Genomic DNA, 14,057 nt, shown 5'->3' on the forward strand with positions numbered 1-14,057 from the left:
AAGTTTTGTTCTTTAGCCGAAGGGTTGATTTGTTGCTCACGGTGATGACCCTTCTAGTCTTAGTTACAACAAAATTCCCAGTTTAGAAGTACATTGTGTCACTTGGCAGAGAGTCTTTGGAAATCATGGATCGAGTTAAAACTTTCTCCTTATTGACCCTGGGTTCATACATGTTTCAACCAATCAAATTTTATTAGTTCTATTATTAAACATAGTTGAAAATTGAATTGAAATCTAAACATAACAAAGTTTCCACAAAACCATTGAAAATAGGCTTTTCAATTATTATAACAACAACCCCATATGGAAGTGACAAGTGGAAAGAGCTGAGTGGTATTGGAGGTAAGCTCATCGCAACTTTTAAAATGAGACAACATGAAATATTTGTGATATTGGATAGCTATGATATGGAGTGGATGTGATATTGTATTCAACTCCCTTGAATAGATTTATCGAGTTCACTTATAGGAAGGAATAATATGTCAGAAGTTGGAGTGAAGGTCTATTGGATATCATATGTGAAAGATTATTAGAAGCGAGAGGTTGGAGGTGAAAGATTATCGACAGCCTGAGATCAGAGGTGAATGACTATCGGCATATCAAAGCAGAGACCTTCAGAGATATCAATGATCATAGGGAGTGTTATATCGGAAATCGAAGATTGGGGAAATATGATATCATAACTTTGAAGAGGTGATACATAACAACAAGTCCGATAGGAGGGATTCTCCGATATAAGGGAGCAGAGGAGGGTTACGTGGTATTTGGGCCCTCCATAATACTTCAACCACTTTATAATATATATCACCAAAACCTATATTCATTTGTTTTTATTAAAGCCATTTGTCATATGGTTCGAAGTTCATATTTGTATGTTTGTTAAAAAGGCTAAGCCACTTAACACATTGTAATATTGTTAATTTATGAATCTTGGTCTTGAGGGATATGTTTTATTAATTAATATAAGTAAAAAAAAAATAAAATTACAAGTTTATTAACTTGAGAAAAATGAATATTTTAATTACTTTAAAATTCTAAATAGTAAAACTAAGGCTAAATTTGCAAACCGTAAGGGAAGATGAAACAGACGTTAATGAAAAAGATGGCTAGGCTAAACTATAGAAATAAACACTCAAATCCTAAATGGATACAAAAGGGTCCCCATGTCTATTATGATAGAATAAACGGGGGGTGTTGTGTGTTCACTACAATAGAACTTTGTATTGTTGTTGATGTGACCTCTATCTTATAGTTAATGATTGGTTACTATATATTTATTTGGATAGGCTAAACTGAAGCAATAAACACTCAAGTCCTAAATGGATACAAAAGGGTCCCCATGTCTATTATGATAGAATAAACTGGGGATGTTGTGTTTTCACTACAAGAGAACTTTGTATTTTCATTAATGGGACCTCTATCTTATAGTTAATTATTGGTTACTATATATTTATTTCTTCCATGTCTACTTGTTGGATCCTTTTGGGGTCATATGACTTATTGGAAGGAATTAACACTGAACCTCCCCATGAGAATCGTGTTCTCTCAAAGGTGAGTTGTTTTACATGCTTTTGACCTCATGTCTCACCAACACACAAAACCTGGTACCATCTACAAAGTTGGATGTCAAGTGTTCTAATGAAAAAGATGACTAGGCTAAACTAAAGCAATAAACACTCAAATCCTAAATGGATACAAAAGGATCCCCATGTCTATTATGATAGAATAAACTCGAGGTATTGTGTTTTCACTGCAACAGAACTTTGTATTGTACTTGATGGGACCTCTATCTTATAGTTAATGATTGGTTACTATATATTTGTTTCTTCTATGCCCAATTGCTGAATCCTTTTGGGGTCCTATGACTTATCCGAAGGGATTAAGAGTGAACCTCCCCATGAGAATCGAGTTGTCTCAAAGGCCAGCTGTTTTACATGCTTTTGACCTCATGTCTCACCAACATACAAAACCTGGTACGATCTACAAAGTTGGATGTCTAGGGGTCTAATCCAATGGTTGTCAAGCATGTGGGGTGGTTAAGGGTTAACTACCCCCTATCTTACCCTCGCTTCCACGCTCCCATTCTCACTGCTGCTGGTGCGGCTCTCCAACCACCTTAGGGTTTCCTTCCAACTAATAATGCTACAGGTCATGTACAAGTATGGTGTTCGATGACTCATTTATTCTCTCCCCGCTCTTATCTTTTAGTACAAAGACTCTAGTTAACTTGTGCTTGTAAATTGCATATGATCGAAGGAAAACCCAGCGAAATGCAGAATATAATCCACCCTAGAGCTTTAGTTCTTCATTCTCCAGGCAACCATTTAACGATTAATTGTCTGACATTGTTTTTATTTTTATTTCTCTTTAATAATATCCAAACTAGGGCGTAATTCATAATTTTTTCTCGTATTTCAGTTCGGCAACTACAGGATTACAAGCAATAGACCCGAGGTAATAAATCCCACCTCTGTTGTTGACTTAATATATTTATCTTTAATTCCCATCTCTATACTAATTTTGGTATGTATATCCATGGTGCAAGTTAGGGTTTGACTCATTCCTTAACATTTCGGTGCCTAGGTCTTGGATTTTCTCTTAAGCTCTTACTATTGGTTATTCTACTTCTGATATTACTATCACCTTTGGCAGGTTTTGTCGACAACTATTTACTTGGCCAAGGCTCTATCTCTCCATTCTTGAAGTTCTAGTTTTTTAGTTTGGAGCTATAAGCTCACATAGACTTTTTGTAAATCATTAATGAAATCGAAAAGTTATGGCCTGCATAAAATTTTAATTTAAAACTTGAATAATTTCTCTTAGTTGTATTTGTCAAAGGATATTCTCTCAGAAAGTATTCTGACTGTTAATATAATGTTGTTAATTTCATGCTAACGTTGATACAGAGAGATCAGTGTTAGGCTATTGTTTTATTTTGACCAGTTCTCCTTTTTACACTAGAATGTGGGTTTACCGAGCATTATAATGGTGTTTAATTTTCGAACATGTTAACTTTGCTCTTAATAGATTATCGAGAGTTTAACTAACATATATATATATATTCATTCCTGTACACAAGACGACCGTGTCCTAGCTTTGTTGTGGAAATTTATTTTTCAAAATGTTGTTGTGTCTTGGTTTCATTGGCATTCTGCACATTGTATTTTTTTAATTTCTATTCTCTTTAAGTGTATACATATTCACTCCCGGTGGACGTTGTTTCGATGCCTCTATTCCTTCCTCTTATATATATATATTGGACAAAGGGTTTGAGTAGCATATTTGATTGATTCAGAAACTTCTCTATATTGTGGTTTCCTAATGTGGAACATCAACAGGCTTCATTTTCTTTTCTAAAGATTACGTATCATGGAAACTATTTCTCATTTTGCAGTTTGTTCATGTATTTTTTCAGTTATCATATAACTCTGTCTATGACAAATTCTTTAATATAATTCTTTATTTCTTTCTTTTCTTTGAAATTTACCACTAGTGCTGTGGAGGGTAGATGGTATCTGGTTTCCGGTTGGGACTTGCCAATTTTCCTTTCACAATATTTAGGTATAATCATATACAGAAATAAGGATTGACCTCGATTTAGGCTTCTAGTCCTTTTGTAGATATCTAACCTATCTCTACATCTGTATTAATAACAATATTAAACAGATTTGAGCCATAATGCTAACAAATATGGTTCATAATTTCTCATTCAGAAACCTTTGAAAAAAATTTACGAGTATAAAATCAAGGTCTTCAAACGTATTCTCATTTCATTGTATTACCATAACTTTAGAAAATTATTACATTAGGTCACTGCTAATAGTAAAAATTTCATGTAATTCTACTGTCTAGAATAACAGTTATGTTTTGAAAACATATGCCTTTATCTATTAATTTATAATATCAGGGAATTCACCAAATTATTACATTCGGTCACTGCTAACAGTCAAAATTTCATGTAATTCTATTGTCTAGAATAACAGTTATGTTTTGAAAACATATTAGTATAGATCCCTTATCTATTAATTTATAATATCAGGGAATTCAATAGGGAGATATACCACCCCTACCAACTAATGAGAATGGAAATTACATCCAATTCTGCTCAGTTTCTCATTTCGAGAAAAATTGCTTGACAATCACCTAATAGGGTTTGCTGAAAAACATCAAGACTATACTAGTCCAACCAAAGAACTCATAGACTCACAAGTCCCTCTTAGGGTTTCCACTGACCAACACCAACTCAATAATACCTTAACTCGAATAATCCTACATTTCTTCAACAACTTCCTGTTGCAGGTTCAAAAGATTATAACTTCATTCTCCTCACTTGGACCTCCAAGTTCACAAGATTATAACTTCATTCTTCTCACTTGGACCTCTTCCAACCAGGTACAAAGTCTTCAAGTTTTCCTGAGGTTTTCTGTCCTCTCACCTTTTTGGCTCTCTTGTCCCAACTGAGATTATTGCACCGAGAGACCCTCTACAACCCAGTATGGGGTATATGTCAAGCATAAATGTTTAGCATTTAACAAATGTAAATGTTTAACATTTAACAAATTTAATTGCTTGGAGAGTCGCTCTACAGCCCAACCCAGTATGGAGTAGATTTCAAGCGTAAATGTTTAACATTTAATATTTCACAAATTTAATCTAATGTCAATGTGCAGGAGCAAATGTTTAACATTTAACGCAAACATGTAACATTTATATATTGGTTAAACTAAAAAAACATTAAAAGTAATTAAAAAAAAGTTAAAAGTAATAAATAAAAAGTTAAAAGAAATATATAATCTGATGTGTAAACATTTAAATTTTGACTCAATTAATAATGAAAAGTTAAAGTTAAAGTCAATTTGTTGTATTTTGATTTTGTTATTAACTTGTGAATATATTTTACTATCATACCATGGGCCCATACAATGGCTTATCAATACCACATGCTCAAAACCATAACTTCTTTCACAATCAAAATATTTTATAATAGTACGATTCCTAACCATAAATATTCACCCCCACTTTACCATGGATATTATTAACATGTAAATAGGCTTAGCGTGGATATAATTAACATGTAAATAGGCTTAGTTACAATACGATGGGCCAATACCATGGATTATAAATACCACATGCCCAAAAAAAAAACTTATTTTACAATCAAAATATTTTATAAATATTTTATTTTAGTTTATTTTTATCGCATCTTTTAATTAAATCTAAAAGGAAAAATGTTAGCATTACTTTGAGATATATCTAAACCCTCTATTCTTGGGAACTAAAAAGATTCCCATAGAAATTAAATCAATGTTTCAATAAGATTTTTAATAAGAATACTTTTATATATAAAGATGTGAAATATATATAATATAAATAATATTACTAAGAATCAACATAGATTCATGTTAACTAAGGATCCAAGCTATGAGAGCAAACAAATTGACTAACAATAATAGAGGAAAGATAGTGAAAGATTGTTTTAAGTTTTTCATTATTGTATTTTCTTTGACATGGTTGATCCAAAATATAGATTTAATATTTTACAACCAATTGATTTTTTTTAATTTAGATACTTTGGTAAACACAATATCATGGAATCCAATTTAGAGAGAGAGAGGGAAGACAGAGGGAGAGAGATGGCGATAAAGCGAGAGGGACAAGAGAGAGAGAGAGATGGGGAAGGGGGTAGAGGGACGTGGGAGAGAGAGAGAAAGAGAGGAAGGAATAAAAAGAGGAAGGGAGAGAGACAGGAAGAGAGGGAGAGAGAGAGGGATGGAGTTGGAGGGGGAGAGAGATGGAGGAAAGAATAGAGGTGGAGAAAGAGAGGGAATGACAAGCGAGATATGGGGAGAGAGTGAGGGTGAAAGGAGGGGAGGGAGAGAAAAGGAGAGGAAAGAGAAACAGAGAGAAAGGGAAGAGAGAGGGGGGGAGGGAGATAGTGACAGAGTTAGAGGGAAGTGACAGACATGGTGATGGTGGGGGAGAGTGAAATAGAGGGAGGTAGGAGAGAATAAAAAAAAGAGAAGGAAAAGAGAGAGGACTCAATAGAGAGAAGGAGGGAGAGAGGGGAAGAGAGAAGGAGTTGAAGGGGGGGAGAGAGGGAGGAGTTGGAGGGGGGAGGAGCTTGAGGGGGGAGAGAGGGAGGGAAGAAGAAAGACAAAGATGGAGAAATGTGGAGAGAGAGAGAGAGAGAGAGAGGGAAGAGGGATATGAGAGTGAGAGGGAGAGAATGGTAAGAGAGAGAGAAAGAAGGCGGAGAGAGGGATGAGAGAGTGAGAGGGAGAGAAGAGAAAGTGAGAGAGAAATAAGGGGGGGAGAGAGAGGGAGAGGAAGAGAGAGATAGATATGGATAGAAGTGTGTATGTTTGGGGGGTGAGATAGAGAGAGGGAATAATAAAGAGACATATAGATACAAATATAGATATTATATAGTATTATATAACCAACCTGATCCATGTTAACCCTCGATCTATCGATCTCTTTAGGCTCAAACTTTTCCTCAAGTTTTGCACTCAAAAAATAGGTTTGCACCTGGACACATTTGACCCCTCTTTGGGCTTGATAAATCTGAGGGTTAAGATGGATCTAGGTTTGTCGCATGTCAATGTCAGTCTAGGGGTAGATGTGTAGATTTCAATGTTTATCATTTAACATTAAAACATTAAATTTAATAAACAAAAAGTTAAAAGTAATAGATAAAAAGTTAAAAGTAAGATAAATTTCGATGCGGGTAAACATTAATAATAAAAAGTTAAGGTCAAAGTCAATTTGTTATATTTTGATTTTGTTATTAACTTGTGAATAGACTTGGTTACAATACCATGGGCCAATACCATGACTTATCAATACTACGTGCCCAAAAACCATAACTTATTTCATAACCAAAATATTTTATAACAATATAACACAATTTTTAACCATGGATATTCACCCCCACTTTACCATGGATGTTATTAACATGTAAATAGCCTGTGTTACAATACCATGTCCCAATACCATGACTTATTAATATCACATGCCCAAAACACATAAATTATTTCACGATCAAAATATTTTATAAATATTTTATTTTAATTTTATAATATTTTTTTAATAAAAACTAAAAGGAAAAATGTTATAATTGTTTTTTAGATATGTCTATCTTCTGTATCCTTATTAATTCCCATAGAAATTTAATCAAGGTTTTAATAAAATTAAAAATGAGAATATTTTATATATATAAAGATGTGAAATTTTTATAATATAAATAATATTATTAAGAACATCAATCTTAACTAACAATCCAATCGATGACAACAAGAAAATTGAGTAACAATAATAGAGGAAAGATAATGCATGATTTTTTAAATTTTTTCATTATTGTATTTTCTTTGACATGATTTATCCAAACTATAGGTTTAATATTTTACAACCAATTGAATTTTTTTAACTAAGATAAACATAATATCATGGAATTAAATTTAAGAGAGAGAGTCGGGGAAGAGAGAGGGAGATAGTGATAAAGTTGGAGAGAGAGAGAGGATAGAGATAGGGAGAGAAGGGGAAGAGAAAGAGAGAGGGAGACAAAGATGGAGAGGAGGGAGAGTAGAGAGGGAGGGAGATATTGTCAAAGGCAGAGAGACAGAGTGATGGGGGGAGAAACAGAGGGAAGTGGCAGAGGAAGGAAGAGAGAGATGACTAAGAGAGAGAAGGAGAGAGATGGATTTGGAAGGGAGAGAGAGGGAGGGAAGAAGAAAGACATAGAGGGATAAAGGTGGAGATAAAGAGGGAGTGGAAAAGGAGAGATGAAGATAGAGTGGGGTAGAGAGGAGAGAGGGAGGGAAGAGATAAAGGGGAGAGAGAGAGGCAGAGGGAGAGAAGGGAGAGAGAGAGAGAAAGAGAGAGAGAGAGAGAGAGAGAGAGAGAGAGATGGGAAGAGAGAGAGAGACCGAGAGGAAGAGGGAGGGAGGGAGAAAGAGTATGTATGTTTGGGGGGTGAGGTAGAGAGAGGAAACAAGAAATTTATATGCAAATATAGATATTATATAGTATTATATAATAGACTTAGATCCATCTTAAACTCGAATATATGAAGTGCCCAAAGGGATCAAATCTCTCAAGGTGAAAACCTTTCCTCAATTTTTCCCCTCAAGAAATTTGATCCCTCTGAAATTTGATTTGGGGTTAAGATGGATGTAGGTTGGTTTATCTATACGGAGAGGAATAACTATTTTTTAACCCTAGTGAGTGAAAACATTTTCATTTAGTGTCTGAATTCCAAGACTTGTCATAACCTTTTGAAATAAATTAAAATAAAACTTTTAAACATTAAAGTTTTCCACTAGATTTTTCACTTAGCCTATGGTTTACTAAGTTTGTGCAGTAAAAATAAATCAAATATTTACCTCTTACTGAGGGGGTGTTACAAGTACTTTGCAGATAAATCTCAAACTTCTATTTGTCATACTATTAATATTATTACAAAATATTTTATGGAGGACAAATCCCTATTATCAACTTAATAATGTCTTAGTCTAACTTACACAATTGCCCTTTCAATTTCAAGCAAGATTGTGATTATATCTTTTTGAATGCACAAATAGATTCAACACCCTGAAAAACTTGAAGTACTGAATTCTATGGATTAAACAATTTAAACTCAATTTTCTTTAAAGTATTTACTTGATTTTGGAATTCTATGGATTAAATAATTTAAACTCAATTACTCTATTTTTTTATAATTAAATTAAAATTATAAAAGCTCTATTTCAAAATAGCTATGTGTATGGATATACTTAAATTAGCACAATTTTATTAATGGATGTGAGATCCCCATTTCTCCCTTTCTAAATTAATAACTCTAGCACACTCATTCTTTTAAATTTGGGTATTTAACTGATGCTATTTGTTATTTAATAATTTGCATAACAATTTCATAATTATATTAAGTTTGAAAAAATAAACATAAATTTTAAAATGTAAAATAAATATTATTTGAAATACCATCCATTAGTTTTAAAAAACCCAAAAAAATATCAACCATCTTATTTATAATCATAAAATAAAAAATCCAATTGAAAAAAAATAAACAAATTTTCAATAATTTTTTTATAAAAAATATTAAAAACACATTCCTAAAAATACCTGATTGAATAAATATAAATAATATTATTTACTATTTAATAATTTGAATGACAATTTCATAATTATAATAAATAAATGTGAAAAAATAAACATAAAATGTAAAATGTAAAATAATTATTATTTGAAATACCATCCATTAATTTTTAAAAACCCAAAAAAATATCAACCATATTTTATTTATAATCATAAAATAAAAAGTTAAATTGAAAAAAAATAAACAACCTTTCAATAAAAAATTATATGAAAAATATTAAAAACACATTCCTAGAAATACCCCAAAGGGTTGAATAAGGAGAGCAACCCATCTCATTAATCTGTACCGAATGGTGGATATATTGGACTTCGTACCACTAGTTCCCACAGCTAAAAAAAAATCCCAATCTAAAGGTGGATGCTTCGCCAGAGAAGGTGGAGTCCGACGTGCAGTCTAGCGGTCACAGAGATTGTCAAACTATCATTCCGTGTAAATCGGAGCTACCCATATATCTTTTTTTCAATATTATTATTGTGATAATCTCACATAAGAGATAAAGGAGGCAATTTCCTTTTCATGAAATTTGCTGAAAATGTATATATTGTTTACTTCAAATTTATATGGCGAGAGAGCAATGTCCGGAGAGATTAGTTTGGGAGCAATGTCCGCGCTCTCCAGTTTGAAAATTCTTGTAATTTTTTTACCATTATTTGATGGTTGAGAGTTCACGAGGTGCTAATGAGACGCAATTTTATTATCTAACTAAGAGATAATGGAAGAGGTTTTTCCAATTTACTATTAGGGATGGAGAAAGCAATATCTCAACTCAATTGTATTACAGTGTTATATGAAGGTTATAGGATGGCCCTAATAGCAAGTGAAGATATACAATGTGTTTGTTTCTCTAGATGATATTAAAAAAACGTTGAGGAATTAACATTTTATTATGGAAGATATCAAAAGAATGTTGAAGAATCAACATTTTTTCATTAAGAGGTTCAACACAAGGTTGACCCATATGGAATGACATCTTCAATGTGATTCCATACTCTTACTCTTTCTAGTTGGAGTCCAAAGGATGCAACTCCTATATTCTTATTCTTTTTAGTTGTTCTCCAGTTTTGAACTTATGACCTCTTAAGAAGAAACACATAGTCTTAACTATTAAACCCATTCAAGTTGTATTAATAATCTCTTATAACTTATATATTAATTTTATCTATTTTACATAATGTATCTACCACATCAACTAAGTTATTTTAAATTTTCTTCTTCACTATCCCCTTTTAGATTTTTATTTTGGATTTTCTTTATTTTTATTATTCTTTTCTTTACATGGTATATTTAGCTATAGCTTTTTAACTCTTTATTCTAAGCTTTTCAAATTCATCTATCTTTTTCACCAAATGTATTGAAATTAGAAATACATATAATATAAAATTTATTAGATATGATTAACATCTATTAATAATAATTAAATGGGTTTATTATATTTTTATTGCATTAAAAAGTGCATTAGTCTAGTATAAATGTAATGTGTAATTATGTTTGTGTTTAGCTTGAATTTGACACATCTCCTCATTAAAAAAAATTATTTAAGTAAAAGAAAATACATTTTGTTGAAACAAAATAAATTATTTATGTGATTTAGTAATTTTGATTATGAAAATAATTTTTAAAATAATTATTTGTTTTTTTAATAATTTATTATTCATACTTAATCATGTAAGATTTACATGATTTTAATTGAATAAAAACAATTTTATTTATTTATTTTTCATTATATTTAATATTCACAGTTATTAGAGATCTTAGGTTGGAATATGACCATTCAATCATCTTATTATTGATTAAATAACATTATCATCATAATTTTAAATAATTAATTTTAAATAATTATTAATATTATTATTATTATTAATATTATTATGATTAATAGCATTATTAACAAATTAATTCATATATTAATTAATTAATAATTATTAACTTTATTATTAATGTTAATTAAGAGAATTAGTTATTTGTAAATATTAATTAATTTATAATAATTAATATTAATTAATCTAATATATATATATATCTATATCTATATCTATATCTATATCTATATATATATATATATATTACTCATTGGGTAACTCAATTGATGATCATCTTATTATGAAGTATTGTATAAACCATGAAATTCCAAGTTTAAATCCTCTTGGCCCAACCAACCAAAGAAAAAGATAAATAAATATTTATAAATTATTAATTAATTAATGATGGTGATGCTCATGAGTCCACTAAGACCAATATGGTCTATTGGACTTTTAGAAGATAAGAAATTAATATAAATTATTTAACATATTATTTCTATGTGTGAAGAGAAGTGTTCCCAAATCACCATAGTGCTTAATAGGTCAAGAAGGATCATACTGTGACATATATTTTAAAAATTAGAACGGATTTGATGATAAGATGGGTAATCCAAGAGAAATTTCTCTACATATTCAACTATTTTAGTATGGCATAGGGGCATACTCTTTCTTCTCATGGAGTTTTTGGAGTGGCCATCACCTAAGCTAAGTAATCCAAGAGAAATTTCTTTACATATTCAACTATTTTAGTATGGCATAGGGGCATACTCTTTCATCTCATGGAGATTTGGGAGTAGATCAACACCTAATTTCACTACTAAGCTCATGAAAACTAATTATTATCATAAAAATATTGATTTTCTTACTAACACTAGTCAAGACAGATAAATAATTTTAGTTTTCAAGACTAGGGTTGATCACACCCTTATAATATCTTAGTCTCCTTTTTCCTTCTAACTCTTTATTACTCCATAACTTATCCTAAAATTTGTAAGAAATAATAATTTTAATATTATCCTTATTTTGCAAGATGATCTCCGTCTTTATCCCCTAATTGTCTATACAAGACTGGGCATCCTTATGGCATCCTCACTTGAACCGATGGTCGGGGTTTTGGCTAGTGTTAGAAGAAAATTTAGCCAACCTCTTGAAATTCTTCTTGTATAAATTATTCTTATTCACAATTCACATGGTCATATCCATGCTTTCAATAAGGGAAATGATGGCTTCAATCAAGAGGATGGGGTTGTGAGGGAATATTTTAATCCTGAGGTTGTAAATTATACAATGATTTTGGATATTATCAATATTCCTCCATTATTCTTTGGATATACTACAACCCCAAACCTCACATCCATAGAAAATAACAGAAGTGATTAGAGTATCAAAGAGGTATCTAAAAACCAAAGATCCATTGACTTACAATTGTTTTCAAGCCCATAATAGGTTTCCCATCCTCTACTTATCATTTTCTCATTTCTATAATTGCAATTAATCCAATGATTAATTTTGATTTTGAGATATTCATATGAAAGAACTTCTTCCAACTGGCTATTATCATAAATGAAACTCGTAGGTAATCTTTTTGGATTTAATTATCTTGACATTAGTCTTGTCATGTTAACAATCATACCCATCTTGGAGCAAAATTATTTGAGGATTATTAGTTGATCCCTCTTGGTGCATGATAGATCTGGAGTTAAATGGATCTAGACCAGTTTATCATGTGCATTGTACCTATTGATTCACTTCAACATATAATTTAAATTGTCTTCTATACTAAAATATCTCACTTAACTCTTATATGTTGGAAGCAAATCTCACAACAACCATCACTAGTCACATCAACAATAAATATGTGTAATTTCTTCACATAAAGAGGTTCATATATTTATATAATAAAGTTTTATCATTCAAACAAACTTCCATAAATAATAAGAAATGATATAATAAATAGATCATAATGTATTTTAGTTGATTAAGTTAAAATGGAGTGTTATAGAATCTATTAGATTTTATACATTAGTTTTGAAATTTTATAACTTCAAAGAAGTTCTTTTTAATTTGTATGGAGTACTCTGGCCACCTTTTCGCTAGAATTTAGTAATCAACATTCTCATGAGATTGCATTTTTTATGTTTGAAATGTATTTTTGAATGCATAAATAGATTCAACACACTGAAGAACCTCAGAGGCACTTCAAATTCCATTCCAAGAAATTCTTGCTCAAGTTTGAACAAAATCAACCAGAAAATGTTGCCCAAAAAAAGGGCTAAAACATCTTATAATTAGATTACATGATTTTGTATTATCATATTATACAATATAACGATAACCCTCTTTGCATATAAACTATAATAATTTAGTCAGAAAAAAACAAACACACATAGTTTTATAACACATTTTAGTGGTTCTTCTTATTATTCCTTATCAAGGTAGCACTCTAGCAATCAATTTTCTTATTGACAATTATTAATTTTTGTAACATATCTTTTCAAATTTAAATTTTTAGTAAATTGGTAATTTTCTTGATTATAAATGTAGGTTAATAAACCATGCCAAATTACATAACATTCTTACCATTTTATCATTATTACTAAGTGTCAAGCTGGCAATATGGATTGTTATCATTATTCACTATATGTAATATCAATTTTTATAACACCCTTATCACTTTATTGTTAATATGGTACTTCTCATTTACATGATTAGCATTTATAATACTTCTATATGGAAGCACCCTGTCAAAACTATTTTCCAATTAACAGATCTTGGTTCATACATTTCATGTTGCATTGATTAAAGTTGTTGACTGCCTCATGGAGGCCCCCTGCATGCAGATTAGGTATTTGCCTCACTGCAAATAGATTTTCTTTGGCTTCTTAGAATTAAATTGTGGCTGCTTTGTTTTATATTTTTAGGATGTAATCCAATGGAGTTCGCGATTAAATTGACATCTGCATCAGTAATTTTATTTGTTTTATACCTATCATAGCTCGATCATTTCTTTTTCTTTCTAGCTAGTTTAATTCAGTCATTTCGTTTCACAGTTTAATTATTTCATAACTTAGCATTCTCGTTCTTGTTTACTTTTGCATTGAGTG

Source organism: Pinus tabuliformis, chromosome 7 (assembly GCF_031772625.1).
Source record: "Pinus tabuliformis cultivar Carrire ecotype Pingquan chromosome 7, CPIR1, whole genome shotgun sequence".
NCBI classification, from domain to species: Eukaryota; Viridiplantae; Streptophyta; class Pinopsida; order Pinales; family Pinaceae; genus Pinus; species Pinus tabuliformis.